The 27620-nt window shown below is 44.7% G+C and overlaps 1 protein-coding gene and 2 pseudogenes across 2 annotated transcripts in view; 1 reads left to right on the plus strand and 2 right to left on the minus strand.

Moving 5' to 3' along the window:
• The window catches only part of LOC144797636 (aldo-keto reductase family 1 member B1-like), a 375986-nt gene that overhangs the window by 24142 nt on the left and 324224 nt on the right, over positions 1 to 27620 (plus strand). The window lies entirely within an intron of this gene.
• Positions 7216 to 8539, minus strand: LOC144817858 (uncharacterized; annotated as a pseudogene).
• LOC144818502 (uncharacterized) lies at positions 14435 to 15758 on the minus strand (annotated as a pseudogene).

Raw genomic sequence — 27620 nt, forward strand, 5'->3', positions numbered from 1 at the left:
TGACCTAGTTCCACCTCTAGACAGTATTTTTTTCAAACTATCTGAACAAAAGATTTTCAATATTGGTGGAGTGAGTATCACTTGAATAAATACTGTTCCATACTCTCTCATCCAATTTTATACACTTTGTTTGTATGTTTTTTTGCACTTCACTTGTTTTGCACTGCACACCTCCAGTCACACGGCACTCCACCACTTATTGGTTTTGAGAAGTGGTATACCATGCTACTGTTCTTTCAGTAGAAGAGATCTATCCCACATCAAGGTCTCTTTCTGCTTGATAAGAATACATCTATGTGGATGGCTTTGGAAAAACTCCCAAATGATGACGGGCGGTTCCGAGTGGTGACTGATGGGTATCTCTGGCTTATCCACTAGGATGTCACTGAATACCGCATTTATAGGTTAGTATAGGGGTCTTTTGTTGCCTGTTTGATTCTTGCACCCTACAAACCCAGGATTAAAAAGTCTACTCCACTATGGGACTCCAGAAAACTCGGCACAAATGGGATGAAAGGCACCCGATGGGTATCTCCAAGGTGGGGGACCTCTGGAAGGGTGGAACAGTGTTGCAGTTCCCCGATTTGCAGAGCAAATATAACTTAGCCACTTAAGAAACCTCCTGGTACCTCCACGTCTGCGATGCTTTGATGGCAGGAATCCCTAAGGGGGAATTTCTTCCAGAATCATCCCCATTAGAAGACAGACTATTTGAAAAACCTTATTAACAATGCACCAGACAAGTTCCAGCTTTGACTCCATTGGAAAATTGACATAGGAGACATAGCAGATCAGGACTGGCTGGAAGCCCTAACCTCTCCCAAGGAAGTGGCGGGATTCCATGCTACACAACTTAAGATCCTACACAGAGCCTATGTCTCCAGCAATACATTGGACAAGGTGGGCAGGAGACCCGATTCAGCTGGCCTGCAGGGATGTAGGAGGGAAAGTACCTTCTACCATCTGCTCTGGGACTGTCCACTTATAGAGTCTTATTGGACTTTAGTGGTGACCTGTATAAACAGTGTCGGGGACTCATCTCCTTTGTTGAAGTGGTGCCTCCTGAATGTGGGAGGCCACAGATCTAGGCCTCATGGAACAACTATGGGTCACCCTGGGCCTCATAGTGGCAAAAAGGAACGTAGTTAGATTGTGGGGAGCAGAATCACCACCTCAGCTCAGGGAATGGAAGCGTGGTATGGGCTGGTGTATGGTTGTGGAAAAGGTGAAATATCAGGGTTGTGGTTGTCCCTGTAAATGGAAACAGATTTGGACTCACTGGAATGCATACTGTGGTGGTTTGTGTTCCGCCTCTGGAATGATGTCCTCTGAAGTTGCTATGGGCAGGAGGGTGGCCACAAATGTCTATAGTGATGACGACTTATTATAGGAGTTCCTGTCTCAGGGATTTGGGATCACCAAAGCCCGATGATATCTGTTTTACTATTATTCCTCCTGTCGTCAAGCACTTAATAAAAATATGTGATTTAAAAAAAATTGGTAAATCTGGATATGGTGTATACTCAGCTAATTCCGGCCAAGTAGACCCCTCATTACTGAGACGATCCATACAAACTGGCCCAGGAACATGGGGAAGGGCACCATTAAACCAAGTCTGGTGTTCCCAGACTGTAAGAAGAACTTTGGTAAGAGCGTATGGTCTATATGCCACAGGTGCTGGTGGAGTAGTTTATGTATGAATTGTATTAGTATTAGCATCCACAGCTGGAAACATGACCCAGAAAAAGAAGACTTCAAAGCAGAAAGATGTGTCTGCTTCAACTACAAAAGTTACCAGAGCACCTGCATTAGGGACGTCATGATGTCGCAAATGCGCATAGACTGCCGATCGGCAGTTGACTGCAAAAGCAATTGGTTGTGCCATGATTCATTTATTGAGGAGTCAAAGCTGAGCACAAACAGGGTTGTATCCCTTTAATATTCAAGTCTGAAAAACCAGTAGAACCAGGTGATCCCTAAAAACTGTGGAACAGAAAATCCCTGACACCACGGAGGTCTCCGATAGGCGGTGCAAAGGTATTGTGGACAAGCACAAACACTACTCAGGGTTCCCGCAAATAAGTAACTGACCAAAACATTGGTGCTGCCATGAGGTTCTGCTCAAGAACAGTACTATGCTTGGCACCATAGACCATCAGCATGTAGGGACTAAGGGGCATATTATCAACAAATAGCGATATTTATCGCTAAGAAGGATTAGCGGCAATTTTTTTATCCCCGCGCATCACCGGATTTTATCGCTGAGATAGTGTGGTATTAGCAACGTTTGTCTCAAAAGCGATAAATGTCCCGGCGATAGCGGCAAAATCCGTGAATATTGCTGAGAATACAGCAATATTCACGCATTATCGCTAAAAGGGTCTTAGCCATTATATCCACCTCTCATTGGATATAATGACTAAGAACTGGTTTGAGTAGGCGTTAGTTTTTGGAGATATTCGCGCTTGGCGCGAATATTTCCATCACTACGCCTGGGTTGGTAATAGGCGATAGCGATGTTAGTGACTTTCAGTCGCTAACAGGTTGTGTACGCCTACTTTGCATGTCATTAGCGATAAATATCGCTGACATGCAAAGCGGGCCCCAAACCGCTCACTATCGCCTACAAGCTGTCACTAACTGCTGTTAGCGACAGCTTGCTAATAGGGTGATAAAAATGATCGCCGCTTAGCGGCCGAAAACGGCCGCTAAAGCGCCGATAATTACCTATCGCCCCTCCTTGATAATATGCCCCTGAGTCACCATACTACCTCAGTATCAATGAGTCCTACTCTGACAAGCTATAGTATTTCACTTTCTCTCCTAACCTTTCCAGAGAGAAAAGTGAATTGGCACCCCAGAACACAACCCTTTCAGGGATTGCTGTAACAGGACACACCCTTTCGCTCTCTCATTCGTACTTGTACAAAATAAGATAAACAAGAGACATGAAGGAAGTTCATAGTATATATTTAAACTATTGTGCTATAAGATGCAGTATTTGCACCAGAATTAGAAAGCAAATGCATGCCACGAATATCATTAGTATGGTTAACAATTCATAGACAATAAAAAGCCCTGTCATATAGCAAAAACAGATTAGCCTAAACCCCCCTTTTCTACTGAAGCTAAAGGATTATATATAACAGATCTATGGAATTAGTGCTGGGCCCAATTTATGTATTTTGTTATGGAACCCTGTAACTTAACATACATAGGTGGATGTTCTACATCTCAGCTGACACAGCACTCTTGCTGCTGGACCTTGGCGCAGAGTCTGTTTTTTCAGAACCCTTACCTCTGTTATATGACAAGATGCGTGTGTTCACACTCGCAGTTGCATTTTCTTGTGCTATTATCTGACTAGAGAAAATAACAAGGGGCATTGTTGTTTCACCTAGTCTAGTGTGTTCAGACTAAATCCCAGGAAAATAATAAATCATGAGCAGTTTCTGAGTCAAAATATAATGTGTCACAAAAACAAGTGTGTTATATAGTAACATGTGCAAAAATAAACGTGGCCTACAACGTGCACAGTTACGCTAACGTAGGGAATACTACAAAGAGCCATGCAGGAAACACACAACAGCTTTAAAAGGTACAAATTATTGCTATCTGGTGTGTTAGTATCTAATCAGAGCAATGGAAGCAAATCAAGACACTTTAGAGCTATTTAACATCGTTAACTCCCTCACTGCTCCTACAGCCTTCACAGGTGCTCTTCGATAGTCTTTCCTCCTTTTTCTGCACTAAGATCTCCAATATCTATGCCCAGTTGGAGATTCTAAATGCCAGTCAGACGCCGGCTGCCTCCTCTGAAACTCTCCCTAACAGCTGCCTTAGTGAAATGACCTCAGCAAGTTTCTGTGCTTTCCCGAAGATATCATCTGAAACTGTCGACCTCTTGCTAGAAGGTATCAAATCCGGGTCTGTATTGCTTTGCCCACTTGCGTAATCTGAACTTACGCACACCACTTACTCACATAGAAACCCCAACACTCCACTGGAGGTAAAAATGAGCTTTAATAATATTGTAGGCAAAGGCAATAAGTCACTGAAACTAATAAATTCTTAGGCACCGAGTGAAAGGGGTAACTAGACATAATATCGACTCCACAATATCGAATGGACAAAATATCGAGTTAAAAATATCGACAATAATAAAATATCGACAACAAAAATATCGTTGGGAAAAATATCGATTAAAATAATGATAAAAAAATATCGAGTACAAAAATATCGACTCAAAAAAATCGACAAGACAAAATATCGATAAATAGTCAAAGTAAAAAATATCGATAATATGTAGAAAAAAGATTAAAAAAAAATAAAATGTTTTAATAGTAATATAAATTGTAGTTAATGTTTAGGAGCGGGATGTTGGGTTAATAGGGGATAAGGGTGGGGAGTAATTTAAAATAAATAATTAATTAATATATGTTTGTAAATATTTTTAATTATTAATTAATTGGTAAATAATTAATATTAATTAATTAATTAATATAATTTTGTACATATTTTTTATTAGTAATTAATTGGTAATTAATTAATATTAATTAGTTAATTACATTAATTAGAGTAATTTTTTTATATAATATTTTGTTATTGTTAATTAATTGGGAAAAAATAATATTAATTATTACATTAAATTAATTACAGCTAATGTGCTAATATATTAACTTCTTTGTTATTGTTATAAATTGTAGTTAATGTTTAGGAGCGGGATGTTGGGTTAATAGGGGATAAGGGTGGGAGGTAATTTAAAATTAATAATTAATTAATATATGTTTGTAAATATTTTTAATTATTAATTAATTGGTAAATAATTGATATTAATTAGTTAATTAATTAATATAATTTTGTACATATTTTTTATTAGAAATTAATTGGTAATTAATTATCATTAATTAGTTAATTACATTAAATAGAGTAATTTTTATATATATAATATTTTGTTATTAAATAATTATTTGGGAAAAAATAATATTAATTATTACATTAAATTAATTACAGCTAATGTGCTAATATATTAACTTCTTTGTTATTGTTATAAATTGTAGTTAATGTTTAGGAGCAGGATGTTGGGTTAATAGGGGATAAGGGTGGGGAGTAATTTAAAATAAATAATTAATTAATATATGTTTGTAAATATATTAAATTATTAATTAATTGGTAAATAATTAATATTAAATAGTTAATTAATTAATATAATTTTGTACATATGTTTTATTGGTAAGTAATTGGTAATTAATTAATATTAATTAGTTAATTACATTAATTAGAGTATTTTTTTTATATAATATGTTGTTATTGTTAATTAATTAATTGGGAAAAAATAATATTAATTATTACATTAAATTAATTACAGCTAATGTGCTAATATAGTAACTTCTTTGTTATTGTTAATGAATAATTAATTGGTAATTAAATATTATTAATTATTTTGGGCAAAGGAGTATTTTTAGGGTTCAGGGTCAGTTTTCAGTTTTTGGGTAAAGGGGTATTTTTAGGGTTCAGGGTCAGTTTTCAGTTTTTGAGTAAAGGGGTATTTTTAGGGTTCAGGGTCAGTTTTCAGTTTCTAGGGTAAAGGGGTATTTTTAGGGTTCAGGGTCAGTTTTCAGTTTTTGGGTAAAGGGGTATTTTTAGGGTTCAGGGTCAGTTTTCAGTTTTTGGGTAAAGGGGTATTTTTAGGGTTCAGGGTCAGTTTGGGGTTTTTGGGTAAAGGGGTATTTTTAGGGTTCAGGGTCAGTTTTCAGTTTTTGGGTAAAGGGGTATTTTTAGGGTTCAGGGTCGGTTTTGGGTTTTTGGGTAAAGGGGTATTTTTAGGGTTCAGGGTCAGTTTTGGGTTTTTGGGTAAAGGGGTATTTTTAGGGTGCAGGGTCAGTTTTGGGTTTTTGGGTAAAGGGGTATTTTTAGGGTTCAGGGTCGGTTTGGGGTTTTTGGGGTAAAGGGGTATTTTTCGGGTTCAGGGTCAGTTTTGGGGTTTTGGGGTACAGGGGTATTTTTAGGGTTCAGGGTCAGTTTTGGGTTTTTGGGGTACAGGGGTAAAAATAAAATTTAATTAAATTTACATTAAATTAATTAAATTAAATTTAAAATAAATAAATTAAATTAAATTACATTATATTAAATTAACTTAAATTAACTTAAATTAACTTAAATTAAATTAAATTAAATTATATTAATTCCAATTAACTCGATATTTTATTTGAAACGATATTTTTGTACTCTATATTTTAGTAGTCGATATTTTTGTAGTGTTAGGGGTAATTTCATGAAAAACGATATATTTATAGTCGATATTTATTAAGGCGATATTTATGTACTCGATATTCTAAAGAGTCGATATTTTTGACTCAATATTTTTGTAGTTGGTGTAATAAGTATACAAAGTCGATATTTTTGTCGTTGATAATTTTTCAACGATATTTTAGCAAGTCGATAATGTGACCGTCGATAATATTTCAGTGATCCAGTGAAAGGCAATAAACAATGAATACACCACACCATATACATAAATATGAAACTGTGAATACAGGTATATAAACAGTTAATGTACAAAGCACCTCACCAGATTCATTTGCAGCACCGGAGACTTCAACATCCCTGGGACAAACACTGAACACCAAGTCGGGAACCCGTAGACCGGGGCTCAGGGAGTAATCTCTTCGGGCACCAAAGTTGTCCCGCGAGTGCGTCCACTCCAAGACTGAGTTCCTGAGCTCCACCCCACAGACACCGCTTTTTATAGTTTAAATCAATATGTTCGAGAAGCCTCTAGCAGGCACTCTCGCCCATCTATTCGCAGGTGCTGGCCTCATCTCTGCATCAGACCCACCCAGACAGACCTGGCCAGATTCTGTTTGGGCTGTGTCGAGGCAATAGACATTCCTTTCCCACTCTCCAGCCTTGGTGACTTGCACGGCCATCCTCCCTCTGTCCTAGAGATAAGTATGGAATGCATGAAAACACTCTGAAGGTACAACATAACCTCACGAGGCATCCTCACAAGATGCCTCGCACCTGCTTGTACTGGTTTACGTGAAAAACATGTTTATGTTACTGCTGAAGTGTAACTCCAGGTCAAGGCAGCACAAAATGGAAGTGCGATGCAACAAAATGGAAGATCAGAGCATTGCATGGAATCGAGGTTAACATGCGATTTAGCACGTGTAAAATGGCAAATGCGGTACATTCCACCCCTTGACCTTCGATTCACCTATCATACCCCATTGGCCTAAACACCATGGATCTGGGCCTAAAAAGGGAGAAAAGATTAGGAATGCATTGAATGCAACAACATAATGAGATAAAAACACACATGATGACTATAATAACACCCAAGATATACCGAAGCTGTCCAAAATTAGGCAGCCACCCAAACAACCAATCCCACCATCCTTGGTCAACGTCTTGGGTAACCCCTTTCACTAAATCTTTCAAAGCATTAATATGTGCATGGATAGACGTAGAATGATCAGATAAATTAAAACAATAGAGCACATCAAAGTCCTCGCAACCGTGGTTATGTTTTAGCAGCAAATAGTCTACAACTGCCCTATTTTGCAAAACAGCTTTTCTTTTTCCTTGAACATCTAATATTAATTCAGCTAAAGCAGCAGAAGTGTGATTGAAATTCTTCACAATTATACAGGCAAGCTTAGCAATTGTTCTGGCATTATAAACGGACAGTCCTGGCACTCCTACAATGGACAGAGCCAAACTAGTATATTCTGTTCTGGAAAGCAAATCAATATCAGAGTCACAATCCTCAGGTAATTGAATAGCGGCTCTAGAAGAGTGAATACGTGTAACAGAATGCATAGGAATAAGCATAAGACTTAATTGTGATAAGGCACAAGGTCCTCCAGTTATGTTAGCTGGTATATAAGTGTATGAAATATTACCACACGAGAACAACCATCCTTTAGGTAATTTCACATGGTTAACATGGCTAGCGGCTAATACGGTGTGATTACAAACCATATAATTGGTAACATTACTACAAAAACTGTCATGTCGTGACTGACATAAAGTTTGTTGATCAGGGGTCAATTGTTTGCTTTTCTCTAGTTTTAATTGGCCACACTTGCCAATCTTGGTAGGGTCACAAGTTAATTGATAGCAAACGTCTCCAGTAGAGATATTATAGGTAACAATACTTGTCATGTTCCTCCAGAGGCTATCTGTAACCTCCGGGCAAAAGGACTGTACTCATAAAGACTCAGATGTGTTTGAACATCACTTTCCTCCACTACCCCATCAAAGTTAGTTTGGTTGAAAATGAGCAGAAGCACCTGTGCAGGGGTAGGTACGGCAACAAGACATGTTGATATTATATCAGCTGTACTCTGAAGATTTCTCATACAGAAGTGGGAAGTGTTCAGCACATTCCCGGCCAAGTAGGTCCAGATGTTATCCGGTTGCTGCAACAATGCTGTCATCCGACTCGGGCGGTTGATCCCCTTCGGCATCCCCGGGCCCTCCCGGACCCCTCCGGACACGCCCAAACACCGACCACACAGCGCAAGCATCGCAGCCGCAAGCCATACTGTGATCTAGAAACAGAAAACAAACTGGCATAATCACTCTCGCAAATAACATTTTTCAGCAGGTACATTTTCCCACTTTTCCTGTCCAGGTTTCATGATGACTAGGATGTTATCCTTGCCCTTAGCGATCAATTCTGCAGGTTCAGGAGGTTTGTTTGGGGACTCCACCCACAATTTTGCCCCTGGGTTCTTGTCAGTAGATTCGAACCCGCCCTTTCCTCGCACAGTTAGAAGGGCTGGGGCCGTCCCCTTCATGACATTTCCTCCATAAACCGGCATGATGACCATTTGGGCAACATGGTCACCGGGTTGCACAATCAGATCATTGTTTCCACTGTTCAATAGGATAACTTTGATCTCCCCCTGGTAATCGGCATCGACCACCCCTCCCAAAACCTGGATGCCTTTAAGGGCAAGCCCAGATCGAGGGGCGATTAGCCCGAAATGCTCTGGGGGAATTTGAACTCCAATTCCTGTCTCAATCAAGGTAATGTCTCGTGGTTGCAATCGATAAAGTTTCAAGGCATGTAAATCAAGACTGGCAGCTTCTGGTGTGGCACGATATGGAGCCAAAGCTCAGGGAGCTGTCTCCCAATACAGAATCGTGTTTGTGGCCACATGGGGCTTAATCTGCAAAGCTGGGGTCAACATGCGCATCAAAGGAGTCTCTGCATCAGCAAGGGGTCGGTTGTTTAAAATCTGCAATGCATCAGACAAATGATCCCTTCACCCCTTCAATGACCCATCAGACAACTTTTTCAACTGCTCTTTCAGCAAACCATTCATTCTCTCAATCAAACCTGCTGCCTGTGGGTAATAGGGTATGTGATAGATCCATTCAATGTTATGCTGCACACAAAAATCTTGCACCATCTTTCCTTTAAAATGTGACCCATTGTCACTTTGGACCTGCAATGGAATTCCGTAATAGAAGATCAACAAATTCAACGTTTTCAGAGTGTTATCCTGGGTTGCTCTCTTGCATGGAAAGGCGATGAGATAGCCAGAATAGGTATCCACCACCGTGCATGCATTCTGACATCCTCGACTCATTGGCATCGGCCCGATGAAATCAATTTGCCATATCTGCCCTGGTAACTTCCCTCTGCCTAACTGGCCTCTCACTACCTGTGGAACTGGTCTGTGCTGAGTATGCTGACAAACAGGACAGTGAATGATTGCAGTCTTAATCAAATCTTGGGGAATATACATCCCTCTACTTTCAGCCCACCTGCTAGTGGCTCGCTCGCCCAAATGTCCACTTTTCTGGTGCGCCCATTTAGCCATGCCCACCAAGTCAGAATCCTGCGTCTCCACCTCAGCTTCATGAATCTTCGCTTCTTGGTCTGCAAAGGAATTGCACCAACGCTCTAGTGAGTCAGTCGGGCAATGAACATCGACATGATAAACTGTAACTGTACTCTGGGACAACAATTCCCAAATTTCCTGCCACAACTCCTTTCCCCAAACCTCCCTATTGTGAATCATCCAATTGTGAGCATGCCATGTGGGAAGCCAAGTGGCTAACCCATTGGCGGTAGACCATGAATCAGTGTAAATGTGACATGTACCAGGGAGCTCTTGCTTTAATGCCTGGTAAACAGCTTACAATTCTGCAAACTGACTACTTCTTCCCTCTCCAGTAGTTGACAACAACTTTTGGTCACCGGATTATATGACACTGCCTTCTAATGTCTCTTGGTCCCCACATATCTGGCTGAGCCATCTGTAAACCACACATGCTTTTTGTCCTCCGCAGACAACTCTGAAAAAGGCCCACCCCATTTCACTGGGGACTCTCGCACTTTAGGTACATCTTGCAACATTTCTGCATCTGCTACAGGAGTCTGTGCCACTTGCTCATGCTGTCTGGTCCCACTCAGCAGGATCCGGTTGCAGAAATAGGGCTCCAACTCCCGACCTCACCAACACACTGTTGTGTATAACACAGTGTGTTCGAGTGATAGGGTGAGGGAAAATAAAGAAACAAGGGAGGGGACGGAAGGGGACTGCAGGGTAGGGATAGCTGCAAGAGAAAACACACCAGGTTTAAAGACATCCACAGTATAATGCTACACTCATTTCATTCTCGCTAAATAGAACCTTAAGAATCACCTTTCTTAAGTGTGTGTGTTCCACCTCTTCCCTGTCGCAAGATATAGAAGATATCAGAACCTCTGGTCCCTAAATAATACAAAAGTCAGGTTATACTCTTGAAACAAATCATAAACACAAATATGTAATAAATCTATCTAATGTAACGCCCCCTCCTTGTTTATGGTAGTAATCAAAACAGGATAGCAGAAACTCTCTCTCTGCAAATAGAGTTCCAAAGTGAATCCAAAATAAATGAAAAATGCACCGGGTTTCCTTTACCCTAAAGAAACTAAATTGTCACAATCCAGAAACGGCAAGACGTAGCTTCCTACTACTGTCTTCCGCTCTTAAGGCAAAAACCAAAGTTCCAATATTATACAACTCCAAACACGGCAAGGTGTAGAGCCCCACAACCTTCCGCTTTGGCACTTGACAATCCTGGGTTAATAATAACCTTCGTAACGGTAACGTGTAGGAGTTCCCCCACTACGCTCCGCTCTCTATGGAACAAAACACGATATCCCCCAGCAAAGTTTCTCACATACAAAGTTATACTGTCACGTAATATTGGAAAGAAATACAGTACACTGAGTTAGCGCGTTTACTCACGCACTACCTAAACTCACAGGTACGCAGAAAGGTCCCGATTGAGTCAGCTCTCATGTGAAGCCCCATCAGCTTCTTCTCTGGATAAACAGCCGGCCGCTCTGCCTAGCCACTTCTGAATAGACACGCTGCAAGAGCCGCGACCCGGAAGCACCCGAGGTCGCGTGCACAATCGTCCTAGCAACCAAATGCGCTTCGGAAAACGCTGCTCCCTCCGGACCTCAGAACGCCGGAAACTCAACTAGTACCAGCCAGCGCTTCGCCTTGAATCACCATTTCACAGCGCTTCGGCAAACAAAGTGAAGAAGTTCATAAATCCCTGAAGTTTTCAAAATCACGAACAGGTAAATTAAGCCCCACCCTTCTTTTATATTATCACTCCCCCAGCCCTGGAATTCTGGGAGATGTAGTTTATTTACAGTTTAGGTAGGCGCCCAGATGTAAATCCTGACAGTATGTCCCCGTCCCTAGCGCCTCCTAGGACCAGGTTTAGCAGGAAACCTCCTGTGAAAAGACCTCACAGCACTGGGAGCATGCACATCGGCACAGGCTTCCCAAGAATCGTCCTCCGCGGTGTAACCCTTCCATGACACCAAGTACATAAGCACCCCCTGCGCCATTTAGAGTCTCGAATGCTCTTGATCTCGTATTCAAGCCCCCATCACTCACCACTGGAGGAGGAGCCGCCCTCCTGGCTGTCAATGCGGGCTTCAACAACTGAACATGAAACACAGGGTGTATTCGCAAAGAACCCGGCAGCCTCAACTTGTAAGCCACAGGATTAACTTGTTTCACAATGGGGTAAGGGCCAATGTATCTGGGATGGAAAACACTGCGCAACTTGAAACGAATGTTCCTGGTTGACAGCCACACCTTGTCACCCACCGCATACTGGCGACTCTCCAGTCTGCGACGATCTTCCCATTTCCTGTACACCTCTTTAGCTTTCTTCAAATGCACCTGCACCCCCTTGTGCACCTTTCTCAGTAACAACACCTTTTCCTTGACTGAAGGCTGATTTTGGAGATCGACTGGAATATCAACGGGCAAAGTATTAGCATCATACCCAAAATTAGCTTTAAAGGGAGACATTCCGGTGGAGCTATGCCAGGCATTATTATAGGCCAGCTCACCCATCCATAGCAGCTCTACCCAGGATTCATAAGCTTCTCTAGAATAACACCTTAACCTCTTGAATGCTATGGGGATTTTTCCCCTGTGCTGGAAACCCATGAACCCCATTATTCATGACGAGCTGGGCTCGTCATGAGCGTGCGAGGAGGCTACTGCATGACGAGCCCAGCTCGTCATGAGCGTGGAAGGGGTTAAGTACTTCTTCAAAGTCTGATTAAGTCTTTCCGTTTGCCCATCCGTTTGGGGATGGAAGCTGGTAGAAAGATTGGAATCAATGTTCAGGGCGCGACACCACATGCGCCAGAATCGCGCAATAAATTGAGGCCCCCTATCCGAAACGATCACTCTCGGTATCCCATGCAAACGGATGATATTACTGGCTAGCAATTGTGCTGTTTGACTCGCAGTGGGAAGGTTTTTACAGGGGATAAAGTGTCCCATTTTAGTGAGGCTGTCCACTACCACCAAGATGGCCGAGAAACCCTGATCAAGAGGAAGACCTGACACAAAGTCAAGACTGATGTTCTGCCATGCTTGATTCGGAGTAGGCATAGGAATGAGCTTCCCCGCTTTTCTAGTGGTTACTCCTTTCGCTCTAGCACAGACATCACATCGAGCAACCCACAAAGCTATATCCTTGTTCAAAGTAGCCCACCAAAAATGTCTCTGAACAGTCCAAATGGTCTTACGAATGCCAGGGTGACCTGCTAGCACCCCCTCATGGCACCAACTGAACGCCTTTTTCTGTAATGGAACCGTGGGCAAAAATAGCCTATCTTGATAGAAAGGCAACCCCTGTATCACCTTCCTCTCAGTGACGCCGTTTGCCCAAGTCTTCCAGCCTCCGGGATACTGATGACTCTTAACGTCATCCAGAAAGGATTCAGCCCTCACCACACAAAGAACCTTCCCTGTTGGTATGATGGCCTGCTTGTCCACCCCTCCCAACAGGTTTGGCATGGTTTGTCGGGATAAAGCGTCCGCCTTTCGGTTTTCAGAACCAGGACGAAACGTGACCACGAAGTTATACTCCGCGAAAAAGAGCATCCATCTCATTTGCCTTTGTGTCAAGTGTCTCGCAGAGGACATATATTGCAGGTTTCTATGGTCTGTGTAGACCGTGATGGTATGAAGAGCCCCCCACAGATACTGCCTCCACTCTTGAAAAGCCCTTTTTATAGAAAGGAGTTATTTTTCTGCGATAGTATAGTTGAGTTCGGCCGAACTCAACTTCTTAGACAGATATGCCACAGGGTGCAATTGCCCAGTATGGATGTCCCTCTGAGACAACACCGCTCCTATTGCTTCATCCGAAGCGTCGGCCTCTATCACAAAAGGTTGCTCCAAATTAGGGTGTGAAAGTACCGGGGCTGTGATAAACAAGTTCTTTAGGCTCTGGAAAGACTCTCCGGCTTCCCTTGTCCACACAAAAGGAACTGGGACAAACACTGAACACCAAGTCGGGAACCCGTAGACCGGGGCTCAGGGAGTAATCTCTTCGGGCACCAAAGTTGTCCCGCGAGTGCGTCCACTCCAAGACTGAGTTCCTGAGCTCCACCCCACAGACACCGCTTTTTATAGTTTAAATCAATATGTTCGAGAAGCCTCTAGCAGGCACTCTCGCCCATCTATTCGCAGGTGCTGGCCTCATCTCTGCATCAGACCCACCCAGACAGACCTGGCCAGATTCTGTTTGGGCTGTGTCGAGGCAATAGACATTCCTTTCCCACTCTCCAGCCTTGGTGACTTGCACGGCCATCCTCCCTCTGTCCTAGAGATAAGTATGGAATGCATGAAAACACTCTGAAGGTACAACATAACCTCACGAGGCATCCTCACAAGATGCCTCGCACCTGCTTGTACTGGTTTACGTGAAAAACATGTTTATGTTACTGCTGAAGTGTAACTCCAGGTCAAGGCAGCACAAAATGGAAGTGCGATGCAACAAAATGGAAGATCAGAGCATTGCATGGAATCGAGGTTAACATGCGATTTAGCACGTGTAAAATGGCAAATGCGGTACATTCCACCCCTTGACCTTCGATTCACCTATCATACCCCATTGGCCTAAACACCATGGATCTGGGCCTAAAAAGGGAGAAAAGATTAGGAATGCATTGAATGCAACAACATAATGAGATAAAAACACACATGATGACTATAATAACACCCAAGATATACCGAAGCTGTCCAAAATTAGGCAGCCACCCAAACAACCAATCCCACCATCCTTGGTCAACGTCTTGGGTAACCCCTTTCACTAAATCTTTCAAAGCATTAATATGTGCATGGATAGACGTAGAATGATCAGATAAATTAAAACAATAGAGCACATCAAAGTCCTCGCAACCGTGGTTATGTTTTAGCAGCAAATAGTCTACAACTGCCCTATTTTGCAAAACAGCTTTTCTTTTTCCTTGAACATCTAATATTAATTCAGCTAAAGCAGCAGAAGTGTGATTGAAATTCTTCACAATTATACAGGCAAGCTTAGCAATTGTTCTGGCATTATAAACGGACAGTCCTGGCACTCCTACAATGGACAGAGCCAAACTAGTATATTCTGTTCTGGAAAGCAAATCAATATCAGAGTCACAATCCTCAGGTAATTGAATAGCGGCTCTAGAAGAGTGAATACGTGTAACAGAATGCATAGGAATAAGCATAAGACTTAATTGTGATAAGGCACAAGGTCCTCCAGTTATGTTAGCTGGTATATAAGTGTATGAAATATTACCACACGAGAACAACCATCCTTTAGGTAATTTCACATGGTTAACATGGCTAGCGGCTAATACGGTGTGATTACAAACCATATAATTGGTAACATTACTACAAAAACTGTCATGTCGTGACTGACATAAAGTTTGTTGATCAGGGGTCAATTGTTTGCTTTTCTCTAGTTTTAATTGGCCACACTTGCCAATCTTGGTAGGGTCACAAGTTAATTGATAGCAAACGTCTCCAGTAGAGATATTATAGGTAACAATACTTGTCATGTTCCTCCAGAGGCTATCTGTAACCTCCGGGCAAAAGGACTGTACTCATAAAGACTCAGATGTGTTTGAACATCACTTTCCTCCACTACCCCATCAAAGTTAGTTTGGTTGAAAATGAGCAGAAGCACCTGTGCAGGGGTAGGTACGGCAACAAGACATGTTGATATTATATCAGCTGTACTCTGAAGATTTCTCATACAGAAGTGGGAAGTGTTCAGCACATTCCCGGCCAAGTAGGTCCAGATGTTATCCGGTTGCTGCAACAATGCTGTCATCCGACTCGGGCGGTTGATCCCCTTCGGCATCCCCGGGCCCTCCCGGACCCCTCCGGACACGCCCAAACACCGACCACACAGCGCAAGCATCGCAGCCGCAAGCCATACTGTGATCTAGAAACAGAAAACAAACTGGCATAATCACTCTCGCAAATAACATTTTTCAGCAGGTACATTTTCCCACTTTTCCTGTCCAGGTTTCATGATGACTAGGATGTTATCCTTGCCCTTAGCGATCAATTCTGCAGGTTCAGGAGGTTTGTTTGGGGACTCCACCCACAATTTTGCCCCTGGGTTCTTGTCAGTAGATTCGAACCCGCCCTTTCCTCGCACAGTTAGAAGGGCTGGGGCCGTCCCCTTCATGACATTTCCTCCATAAACCGGCATGATGACCATTTGGGCAACATGGTCACCGGGTTGCACAATCAGATCATTGTTTCCACTGTTCAATAGGATAACTTTGATCTCCCCCTGGTAATCGGCATCGACCACCCCTCCCAAAACCTGGATGCCTTTAAGGGCAAGCCCAGATCGAGGGGCGATTAGCCCGAAATGCTCTGGGGGAATTTGAACTCCAATTCCTGTCTCAATCAAGGTAATGTCTCGTGGTTGCAATCGATAAAGTTTCAAGGCATGTAAATCAAGACTGGCAGCTTCTGGTGTGGCACGATATGGAGCCAAAGCTCAGGGAGCTGTCTCCCAATACAGAATCGTGTTTGTGGCCACATGGGGCTTAATCTGCAAAGCTGGGGTCAACATGCGCATCAAAGGAGTCTCTGCATCAGCAAGGGGTCGGTTGTTTAAAATCTGCAATGCATCAGACAAATGATCCCTTCACCCCTTCAATGACCCATCAGACAACTTTTTCAACTGCTCTTTCAGCAAACCATTCATTCTCTCAATCAAACCTGCTGCCTGTGGGTAATAGGGTATGTGATAGATCCATTCAATGTTATGCTGCACACAAAAATCTTGCACCATCTTTCCTTTAAAATGTGACCCATTGTCACTTTGGACCTGCAATGGAATTCCGTAATAGAAGATCAACAAATTCAACGTTTTCAGAGTGTTATCCTGGGTTGCTCTCTTGCATGGAAAGGCGATGAGATAGCCAGAATAGGTATCCACCACCGTGCATGCATTCTGACATCCTCGACTCATTGGCATCGGCCCGATGAAATCAATTTGCCATATCTGCCCTGGTAACTTCCCTCTGCCTAACTGGCCTCTCACTACCTGTGGAACTGGTCTGTGCTGAGTATGCTGACAAACAGGACAGTGAATGATTGCAGTCTTAATCAAATCTTGGGGAATATACATCCCTCTACTTTCAGCCCACCTGCTAGTGGCTCGCTCGCCCAAATGTCCACTTTTCTGGTGCGCCCATTTAGCCATGCCCACCAAGTCAGAATCCTGCGTCTCCACCTCAGCTTCATGAATCTTCGCTTCTTGGTCTGCAAAGGAATTGCACCAACGCTCTAGTGAGTCAGTCGGGCAATGAACATCGACATGATAAACTGTAACTGTACTCTGGGACAACAATTCCCAAATTTCCTGCCACAACTCCTTTCCCCAAACCTCCCTATTGTGAATCATCCAATTGTGAGCATGCCATGTGGGAAGCCAAGTGGCTAACCCATTGGCGGTAGACCATGAATCAGTGTAAATGTGACATGTACCAGGGAGCTCTTGCTTTAATGCCTGGTAAACAGCTTACAATTCTGCAAACTGACTACTTCTTCCCTCTCCAGTAGTTGACAACAACTTTTGGTCACCGGATTATATGACACTGCCTTCTAATGTCTCTTGGTCCCCACATATCTGGCTGAGCCATCTGTAAACCACACATGCTTTTTGTCCTCCGCAGACAACTCTGAAAAAGGCCCACCCCATTTCACTGGGGACTCTCGCACTTTAGGTACATCTTGCAACATTTCTGCATCTGCTACAGGAGTCTGTGCCACTTGCTCATGCTGTCTGGTCCCACTCAGCAGGATCCGGTTGCAGAAATAGGGCTCCAACTCCCGACCTCACCAACACACTGTTGTGTATAACACAGTGTGTTCGAGTGATAGGGTGAGGGAAAATAAAGAAACAAGGGAGGGGACGGAAGGGGACTGCAGGGTAGGGATAGCTGCAAGAGAAAACACACCAGGTTTAAAGACATCCACAGTATAATGCTACACTCATTTCATTCTCGCTAAATAGAACCTTAAGAATCACCTTTCTTAAGTGTGTGTGTTCCACCTCTTCCCTGTCGCAAGATATAGAAGATATCAGAACCTCTGGTCCCTAAATAATACAAAAGTCAGGTTATACTCTTGAAACAAATCATAAACACAAATATGTAATAAATCTATCTAATGTAACGCCCCCTCCTTGTTTATGGTAGTAATCAAAACAGGATAGCAGAAACTCTCTCTCTGCAAATAGAGTTCCAAAGTGAATCCAAAATAAATGAAAAATGCACCGGGTTTCCTTTACCCTAAAGAAACTAAATTGTCACAATCCAGAAACGGCAAGACGTAGCTTCCTACTACTGTCTTCCGCTCTTAAGGCAAAAACCAAAGTTCCAATATTATACAACTCCAAACACGGCAAGGTGTAGAGCCCCACAACCTTCCGCTTTGGCACTTGACAATCCTGGGTTAATAATAACCTTCGTAACGGTAACGTGTAGGAGTTCCCCCACTACGCTCCGCTCTCTATGGAACAAAACACGATATCCCCCAGCAAAGTTTCTCACATACAAAGTTATACTGTCACGTAATATTGGAAAGAAATACAGTACACTGAGTTAGCGCGTTTACTCACGCACTACCTAAACTCACAGGTACGCAGAAAGGTCCCGATTGAGTCAGCTCTCATGTGAAGCCCCATCAGCTTCTTCTCTGGATAAACAGCCGGCCGCTCTGCCTAGCCACTTCTGAATAGACACGCTGCAAGAGCCGCGACCCGGAAGCACCCGAGGTCGCGTGCACAATCGTCCTAGCAACCAAATGCGCTTCGGAAAACGCTGCTCCCTCCGGACCTCAGAACGCCGGAAACTCAACTAGTACCAGCCAGCGCTTCGCCTTGAATCACCATTTCACAGCGCTTCGGCAAACAAAGTGAAGAAGTTCATAAATCCCTGAAGTTTTCAAAATCACGAACAGGTAAATTAAGCCCCACCCTTCTTTTATATTATCACTCCCCCAGCCCTGGAATTCTGGGAGATGTAGTTTATTTACAGTTTAGGTAGGCGCCCAGATGTAAATCCTGACAGTATGTCCCCGTCCCTAGCGCCTCCTAGGACCAGGTTTAGCAGGAAACCTCCTGTGAAAAGACCTCACAGCACTGGGAGCATGCACATCGGCACAGGCTTCCCAAGAATCGTCCTCCGCGGTGTAACCCTTCCATGACACCAAGTACATAAGCACCCCCTGCGCCATTTAGAGTCTCGAATGCTCTTGATCTCGTATTCAAGCCCCCATCACTCACCACTGGAGGAGGAGCCGCCCTCCTGGCTGTCAATGCGGGCTTCAACAACTGAACATGAAACACAGGGTGTATTCGCAAAGAACCCGGCAGCCTCAACTTGTAAGCCACAGGATTAACTTGTTTCACAATGGGGTAAGGGCCAATGTATCTGGGATGGAAAACACTGCGCAACTTGAAACGAATGTTCCTGGTTGACAGCCACACCTTGTCACCCACCGCATACTGGCGACTCTCCAGTCTGCGACGATCTTCCCATTTCCTGTACACCTCTTTAGCTTTCTTCAAATGCACCTGCACCCCCTTGTGCACCTTTCTCAGTAACAACACCTTTTCCTTGACTGAAGGCTGATTTTGGAGATCGACTGGAATATCAACGGGCAAAGTATTAGCATCATACCCAAAATTAGCTTTAAAGGGAGACATTCCGGTGGAGCTATGCCAGGCATTATTATAGGCCAGCTCACCCATCCATAGCAGCTCTACCCAGGATTCATAAGCTTCTCTAGAATAACACCTTAACCTCTTGAATGCTATGGGGATTTTTCCCCTGTGCTGGAAACCCATGAACCCCATTATTCATGACGAGCTGGGCTCGTCATGAGCGTGCGAGGAGGCTACTGCATGACGAGCCCAGCTCGTCATGAGCGTGGAAGGGGTTAAGTACTTCTTCAAAGTCTGATTAAGTCTTTCCGTTTGCCCATCCGTTTGGGGATGGAAGCTGGTAGAAAGATTGGAATCAATGTTCAGGGCGCGACACCACATGCGCCAGAATCGCGCAATAAATTGAGGCCCCCTATCCGAAACGATCACTCTCGGTATCCCATGCAAACGGATGATATTACTGGCTAGCAATTGTGCTGTTTGACTCGCAGTGGGAAGGTTTTTACAGGGGATAAAGTGTCCCATTTTAGTGAGGCTGTCCACTACCACCAAGATGGCCGAGAAACCCTGATCAAGAGGAAGACCTGACACAAAGTCAAGACTGATGTTCTGCCATGCTTGATTCGGAGTAGGCATAGGAATGAGCTTCCCCGCTTTTCTAGTGGTTACTCCTTTCGCTCTAGCACAGACATCACATCGAGCAACCCACAAAGCTATATCCTTGTTCAAAGTAGCCCACCAAAAATGTCTCTGAACAGTCCAAATGGTCTTACGAATGCCAGGGTGACCTGCTAGCACCCCCTCATGGCACCAACTGAACGCCTTTTTCTGTAATGGAACCGTGGGCAAAAATAGCCTATCTTGATAGAAAGGCAACCCCTGTATCACCTTCCTCTCAGTGACGCCGTTTGCCCAAGTCTTCCAGCCTCCGGGATACTGATGACTCTTAACGTCATCCAGAAAGGATTCAGCCCTCACCACACAAAGAACCTTCCCTGTTGGTATGATGGCCTGCTTGTCCACCCCTCCCAACAGGTTTGGCATGGTTTGTCGGGATAAAGCGTCCGCCTTTCGGTTTTCAGAACCAGGACGAAACGTGACCACGAAGTTATACTCCGCGAAAAAGAGCATCCATCTCATTTGCCTTTGTGTCAAGTGTCTCGCAGAGGACATATATTGCAGGTTTCTATGGTCTGTGTAGACCGTGATGGTATGAAGAGCCCCCCACAGATACTGCCTCCACTCTTGAAAAGCCCTTTTTATAGAAAGGAGTTATTTTTCTGCGATAGTATAGTTGAGTTCGGCCGAACTCAACTTCTTAGACAGATATGCCACAGGGTGCAATTGCCCAGTATGGATGTCCCTCTGAGACAACACCGCTCCTATTGCTTCATCCGAAGCGTCGGCCTCTATCACAAAAGGTTGCTCCAAATTAGGGTGTGAAAGTACCGGGGCTGTGATAAACAAGTTCTTTAGGCTCTGGAAAGACTCTCCGGCTTCCCTTGTCCACACAAAAGGAACTCCCTTCCTCAACAGCCTCGTAATGGGAACTGCTACTTGAGAGAAATGCAAGATAAAGCGACGATAGTAATTCGCGAAGCCCAGAAAACTCTGGACCTCTCTCACATTTTTCGGAACTGGCCAGTCCTGAACTGCTTTCACCTTGCGCTCAGACATTTGCAAACCATGTGGACTGAGCATCACTCCCAAAAACTCTACACTAGACACCCCAAACTCACATTTGCTGAGTTTCACGAATAGACTGTGCTCCCTTAACTTGGACAGTACCTTGCATACCTGGTCTACATGGCTACCTTCCTCCATAGAATACACCAAAATGTCATCTATGTAGACAACTAAAAGATCTATGTATTCCTTCAGAACATCATTAATAAGGAATTGAAAAGCCGCCGGGGCATTACATAGCCCGAAAGGCATGATCAAATACTCGTACAGACCATACCGCGTCTTGAAGGCAGTTTTCCACTCATCCCCCTCACGAACCCTGACCAAGTGATAAGCACCCCGCAAGTCCAAGCGGGTATAGATCACAGCTTCCCTCACTTGGTCTATCAAAACTGTAATGAGGGGGAGAGGGTATCGGTTGCGAATGGTGTTTTTATTCAAGACGCGGTAGTCCACACAGGCTCTCAGGTTCCCATTGGCTTTCGCTATGAAGAAAAGGGGAGAGGCTGCAGGGGAACGAGATGGACTGATAAACCCAATACTGACATAATGGTCTATGTATTCTTTTAAGTGGGTGGTTTCAGGTACAGACAAGGTGTACACTCTACATGTTGGAATCGTAGCTCCGTCAACTAAATCTATACGGCAGTCATACTCCCTGTGAGGTGGTAATGTTTCTGCTTTACTTTCGCTATACACATCCTGATATGCATCGTACTCTATGGGAAGGACCACTTATTTCTCTGCAGCGGTAGCCACCATAAACTGGCAAGCTAATACCGCTACAGGGGAAGCCACATAAGGCACCAGATGTTCCTGACAATACCCTGATAAGAAATGTACTGTTCTGGTTTTCCAATCAATGGAAGGATTGTGGTAAGTCAGCCAAGGCATCCCCAATATAATCTCGTATTGGGGAGCATCTATGATATTCAATTTCAATTCAATTTCCAATCTTTATTTCGACCATTTGGTCATAAAAGATACACAATACAAAGAAGGAAAAACACATATTCACACATCGTTACATTTAAAATATGAATACGTAAAATAGGTTCAGTACAGGGATAAGCAACTTTATAGTGAATTTAAAAAAAGTTCAGTCACTACCCAACATTCTTTAAAAAACGGTTCCGTGTAAACCACACATTAGTAAAAAACTTAGAAAGTGCAAAAACAGTTGGGCCAGTAACATCAGTTTTTAAAACCCTGTACATTGGTGCGTATTCCCTGCCACCCATGTTCTTTATCAACGGCAGCAGCCAATACTTCCTAGCTGCCCTATAGGCTGGGCAAAAAAAAACCACATGCAGGTCGTTCTCCTCCCTATCCTCACACACAGGGCAATACTTGCTGGGGGCAGCCGGCGACCATCGACTAGTAAAAGACCGGAGGGGTAGTGTGCCATACCGCCACTGGAGATACAGTCTTCTTGCCAGCAAGGGAAAGATAGGGTCCAAAACCTTTTCAAACTTAAAAGTATCCTTGCTTTGCAGGAACACGGCTGACAAAGACCCGTCTGGCTGGGTAGCTATGGCCCCTGCCAATTTATGTTCGTAGTATAAATTCGACAGAGACTTCTTAGAAATATTGGGTGCTGCCGTGGCCGGGTCTGTCCATAGATCAGGAAGCCCCAAGTCCATACAGATGGCTTGGATATTTTTAACCCAGGGGACACTAAGCACCTTGGGGTGTTTCAGTATTTCGACCAATTCTGCCCGATAATCCGTAAGATCGTTGCTACTCCATAGCCTGCGCCAGAAGGCTATGGGTCTCAGGCCTATCTCATCAACTAGTGGTCGTAATCCTAAATCAAGCCTCAGTGGAAGAAGCGGAGTGCTCGGGGGGAGAGCAGCCACCCTTCTTATAAACTTGTTTTCTGTTACAGAAAGGCTATGACAAGGCATGTGCCCCCACAGTTCAGCCCCATACATGATTGCTCCTCTCGCCTGGGCCTTATATATCTGAACTAAGGCGCCCAACGGCCGGTATGTCGAGCCGGTCATAATTCGTGCAATGCCCCCAGTAGTTTGCACGAGTTTGAGATTTGCCCTACTCTGGTGGGATCCCCAAGTCATAGTTTCATTGAGGGTTACACCCAGGTATTCGAAGGTGGCCACTCTCTCAAGCCGCGAGGTTCCCAGTAACGGACTCTGGCGCAATTTGTGACTCGGGTTTAAAACCATATATTTGGTTTTAGTGGCGTTAATTTCTAACCCTCTATCCAGGCAGAATGCGGAAAAGGAATCAAGTATCCTTTGAATACCCATAGGGGTTTTTGAAAGCAGCAGGGTGTCATCCACAAACATGATTGCGGGCACCCTGCGGCCGTTTAGTTTAGGGGCGTCGGTATGATCAGTGGCGTTGAGATGGGCGATTACCCCGTTGACAAAGAGGCAAAACAGGGTCGGCGCCAGCACACAGCCCTGTCTTACCCCTCGGTCAACGGGGAACCTATCAGTAAGCTCCCCAGACCTCCCGCACCTCACTCGGGCATAATTCCCATGATGCAGCCTCTGTAAGATTGACAGGATGTCCGGGGGGACGCCCATCTCAGCCAGGACGCTCCATAATTTCCCCCTGGGGACCAGGTCGAAAGCGGCCCGTAAGTCCACAAAAATTGTGTACGAACTGCCGCCGTCGAACTTTGCTGTCTTCCAGTATATCAGATTTAGTCTAAAAACCTGGTCCACTGTGGATACCCCCTTCCTAAACCCCGCCTGATAGGGACTAAGGGCATCCACCTCCTCTATCCAGTCCTGGAGCCTATTCAGCAAGACCCTGCCGAACAGCTTCTGCGGTACAGCAATCAGGCTGATTGGCCTGTAGTTGGCTGGGAGAAGAGGGGAGCCCTTTTTAAAGATAGGGACCACCTCTGCCCCCAGCCAAGTACCAGGGATTTCCATCCCACCGAGAACACTGTTAAAAAGGGCCGTGAGATAGGGTGCCCAGACAGTGGGCTCCTGTTTAAACAGGTCCCCCGGTAAGCTATCCAGACCTGGCGCCTTTGCAGAAGCCAGGCCCGAGATAGCGGCAGTGACCTCCCCCAACGTTTTTGCCTCCCCTTGGTGGCCCGGCCCCTCCACCTCAATAGATTCAGGGACTTCACCTGGTTCAGAGCTATAGAGCGATTGAAAATGGGCCTTCCAAACCCCAGGTGCTATATTTGGCTCCAGTGCCGATTGTAGATTTCCTGACCCCCCATTCACTATCCTCCAAAACAACCGTTGATTTTGGAGTGCTAGGGCCTTTGTGAGTTCTTCCCACTGGTTTTCTTCCCATTCTATTTTAGCCTGATCCAGAAGTCTTTTATAGACTTGCCTGCCATGTTTCAGGCGTTCTCCTCCCACCCCCTCCTTTACTACTTTGAGCAGTTCTGATTTAGCCCGTCTACAAGTTTGATTATACCAGCGTGCTTTACCTCGGGGCCTCTCTCTGGTGTTACGTGCGCTACTAGTGAAATGTAGTGCCGCAATTCTTGTGAGCTCCTCATGGGCTTTAAATACTCTGGTCTGGGAGTCTATATTATTATCCCTCATGTCTTCACTCCCCACAGCTTCCAAAATGGGGACAATCTCAGCATACAGCAGAGGAAGTTTGTCCTTGGTTGCAGCCATATTTTCCCATTTAATTCTTCTCCTGCTGTTATATAGGAGGAGCGCGGGTTTATTCCCTTCCACTATGGTCCCAGAAGCTATGGGGCCTGGGTGCACCAGATCAAGCTCCAGGGCATTGTGATCGCTCTCACTCCTTTCCATCACCCTAAAGTCCCGGATTGTAGCCCACCTCGTTAGTTGGACCATAACATAGTCCAACCGAGACTCTCTCCCCCGTCTATTATAGGTAGTTTTGCTTGGAATATCGGATTCCATCCGCCCATTACAGGCTCTGATTCCAAACCTTAGGGTTAGAGCAGTAATTTGTAGTGCTAGAGGGGACCAAGCTTTCGCAGGCGGTGCTTCCACCGCGGGAACTGACCACCTTGCGTCTTCTTCCACTGTAAGCCCTTCCAAAAGGCCGGGTAATGGCTCAAAGTGAGAGTTAAAATCCCCACCAACCACATAATATGAATCATTCGACAGTTCCGATAAAAGGCTCGAAAGTTCATCAATGGTTGGTGATTCCTTTGCCCTTCCCATCGGCCTGGAATACAGGTTGACCAACACAAGTTTAACATTATTTGGCCAGAGTAATGAGACCACAAGTATGTCTTTCGAATTAAATGGTAGACGGGTGGCCACACAGCCAAGATGAGAAGCCACCCAGGTCGTAAGCCCGCCAGACGGACGACCTTTACCTTCCCACTGTGCTGGGATGTAAAATGATGCAAAACCCTGGTGACCATGGTCCTCACGTGCCCAAGTTTCCTGGAACATACAGATGTCCCCCATTTTAATGTAATTCTCCCAGTCTGGCTCCCCCAGTTTGTTGGCCAGACCCGCAATGTTCCAACAAATTAGCTTCAAATGGTCAGGCGCCACAGCCGGTAGGCCACAGGAATTGGGGGGATGAGATCCGAGTACCCCTTCCATCTGGTGAACTGGGACAGGAACAGCAATAGAAGAAAATGGCTCAGACTGGCTGGGCGAGCCGTTAGCCAGTACCAGAGAGTCCCGTGCACTTCCCTCCGATATATCCTCATCAACCACAGGTCGGTGGCAAGGGCTACAGATGTCACTTTCGGGCACCCCTTGATTATCCGTCACGCCAATAACTATACCAGTTGTTACAATAGAAGGTGTCTGCGGTCTACCAGCCCCCTTATCCCCGGTATCTGGCTTATGAGCAATAAGTCAATCAACCCCATCCAGGGCACTCAAACAATTGGAACGATTGAAATGAGAATACGGTGTCTCTGGCACTTGGGAGTACTGGTGTTGTCTATGGTCCTTGCGACTGCGTCTATGATCCACCCTTGTCCAATCCTCATACAGTTGATCCCTATGCATACGAATAGGGGGGAAGAAAAAAGAAACTGGCAGGGTCTGGATAGTAGAGTCCAAGGATCTGTTGACGCCTTCACAGATATGCAGCACCGTACCCTGATCTTTAAAGGTTACCAGGACGCAGTCCCCCGTTATTGATTTCCTGGTCTTCCCTAGCCACGGGACCCTTCTCACCATGATAATCTCATTATTTAAATAAGGTGGTAATGGTCGGTTCCAATTGAGCCATTTGATAACCTTTTTCTTGAGGGATAAGTAATCTTCTTTTTCCCCTGATCGTAAGTGGGGGGCACCTGCTAGGACCACTGTGAGACTATTGGCTTCAGGCGGGAGATCTGGTCTCCTAGGTCTTGGGGACGGGCCAACCGGGGAGCGTGTGGTACCTTTGCCAGATTCCTGGCCTCTTTCCTTACGCTCTATCTGCGGTCTTTGGGGAATATGATCTAGTGCTTGCGGTGGCCCATTAGCTTGGTTATTGTGCTGCGCCTGGAATTTAATAGCCATAAGTGGCTGCAAGGGGGGGGCAGAAGGCACACCCTGAGGTAAAACTTTGGTAACTGAGTTTAAACCTCCTGCTTCCAAATGATCCCCTGGCGGGAGTTGAGGTCCCACTTGCTTACTTACTATGGTGTTCAAAGTAGTAAGGGATGCTTCTAGTAAAGTGAGCCTACTCTCCACTTTTTCTAGGCTAGCACTAATGGGCTGCAGGATAGAGCGGAATAGGATCTCAATACTCTCTAAGGATAGGGGTGGGGAATTTTTAGCTGAAGGATTGGCCTCTAGGTTCATGTCAGTAGCCTCTAAAGTAGGGCATGGAACCTTTGTAGATAAGACAGTGGGGACTTTCTCACCCACCTTGCCTGGCAGGAATGGGTTGGTAAGTTTCTTGCCGAAATCGAGGTGAGACAACTTGGGTTTTCCCCCACCCCCTAATGTTTTCCTACTTCGTTTGCTGGGCGGAGGCCTATGCACCTCAACAGCAACAGTAGGTTTTAACTTCTTCTTAACCATTTGCGGAGGGGAGAGTTGTTCTAGAAGGCTGACTGAAGTAGCAAACTGAGTATCAGCTACTAGGACCAGTTGGGTTCCAGACACCGCTCCTGGGGGACAGGGGATTTCCCTTAATAAAAGAGGAAAGTCCTCAAGGGTCAGTGGGTTTGGGGTATCAAGGAGCGTAACTTCGTCTTGGGAAATTGGGTAGGGGACGATGTCTGTCAAGGATCTATTTTTCATAGATTCAATGGAGCGCCTGCGCTCCGCCCTACGTTTCTCTAATGAGGTCTCTTTGGCCACCTCTCCCTTAGAAGGTTTAAAATAGTTATCCAACGTCCCAGTACTAGAAGCCCCCTCCCTTAATGGGGTTTCGCACGGGGGTGGCGAAGGCATAACCAGAATCAAAGTTTTTACGAAATTTCAGGGAGTGGGCCCAGCCCGGCCTCCTTCGGCCCCTGACGGCCACAGACG

The sequence above is a fragment of the Lissotriton helveticus genome, chromosome 1_1 (assembly GCF_964261635.1).
Source record: "Lissotriton helveticus chromosome 1_1, aLisHel1.1, whole genome shotgun sequence".
Taxonomy (NCBI): domain Eukaryota; kingdom Metazoa; phylum Chordata; class Amphibia; order Caudata; family Salamandridae; genus Lissotriton; species Lissotriton helveticus.